The sequence below is a fragment of the Corythoichthys intestinalis genome, chromosome 5 (genome assembly GCF_030265065.1).
Source record: "Corythoichthys intestinalis isolate RoL2023-P3 chromosome 5, ASM3026506v1, whole genome shotgun sequence".
In the NCBI taxonomy this organism is placed as follows: Eukaryota; Metazoa; Chordata; class Actinopteri; order Syngnathiformes; family Syngnathidae; genus Corythoichthys; species Corythoichthys intestinalis.
In genome coordinates this window covers 56,924,009-56,925,305 of record NC_080399.1, presented here as the reverse complement: position 1 = coordinate 56,925,305, position 1,297 = coordinate 56,924,009, and positions in this window count along the sequence as shown.

Sequence of the window (1,297 nt, the reverse complement as noted above, 5' to 3'; positions counted from 1 at the left end):
TACTGTATGTTTGAAATTCCAGTCACACAATAAAAAACACCTTGCAATTCCAAGCATTTATGTTATACCAGTACATTTATGAATTAAAATTGGATTGTATAAGCAGACTGTTCCATTTTAAATTGGGAAAAGTCTCATGTATGAAATCATTTCCCAGTTTTTACATTTTTTTGGACACATATGCAGTTCCACCTGACCTGGTCCTCACCATGTGGAAAATCAATGACAGAAATAGAAACTTCCTTCCTCATAAAAGCAGAATGGAGTCAAATTCACTGCTTTTGTGTTAATGCCAACGTTCCAGTTTGTTTGTTGTCGTCCATCTATTGTTTTTCCAACAGATGATGCACCAACGATTCAGCTGCCTCACTAAAACTCATTGTCACGTCACGCATGGAGTCCTCCTTTGACACATGATATTTTCCAAAGCTATATAAGTTTTTGATGTTTGTTATATGGGTTACAGTTGTAAGACCAAAAAAGAAACTGGGCCATAGTTTAAAGATGATTTGCCCCTCAGTGTCGTTACTCTGAGTAAACTATTGATAGCATTAGGCTAATGTTAATAACTACACAAAATATTTAACTGCTGAATAACATTTTTCAGTTGAGTTTTTTGTTTATTTCTCTCAGAAAACAAAGATGAGATGAGGCTAGACGGTTGTATAACTAACTTTTTACCGACTCATGAGTTCCAACCACGCTGATGTTTTTTTTTTGTTTTTTTTTAAACCCCTCCCCCCCTTTATTTTGTATTTTTTGTATAATATACCATATATGATATTAATATTTTTGTTCACTAAATAATTGTTTAATGAATTAAAATAAAATATATTTTAAGTATCACTGCAAATTTAATAATTATGATATAAATGAGATATGTAGAAAAGAAAATAATGCTTACTCCATGTAAACATGCATATATATTAACGTTTTTAACTGAAATAACACGTTAGAATCCAGTGGGTCCTTCCTTGACTGATGATGATGATAATGACGAAGAAACACCTGTGCACCTTGATGAAGATGATGAAGGTGCACAGGTGTCAAGGTAATCTCATACAGTACTCAAAAATCGGCGAATAACAAACCACAATTTTTTTACGCGCAAATTGGTGAAGGATCTCTGTATTTAAATGAATTTCTGCCCCCACTGCTGAAAAAGAAATCCTAGAGGAAACACTATACACACACAGTCTCACTCTAAACAATTTTCATAAGTCGAAAGCCCTGCATGGATAATACAGTTCTGGGAGTCTATCCCAGCTGACATGGGGTATAAGTTATTTACAAGACA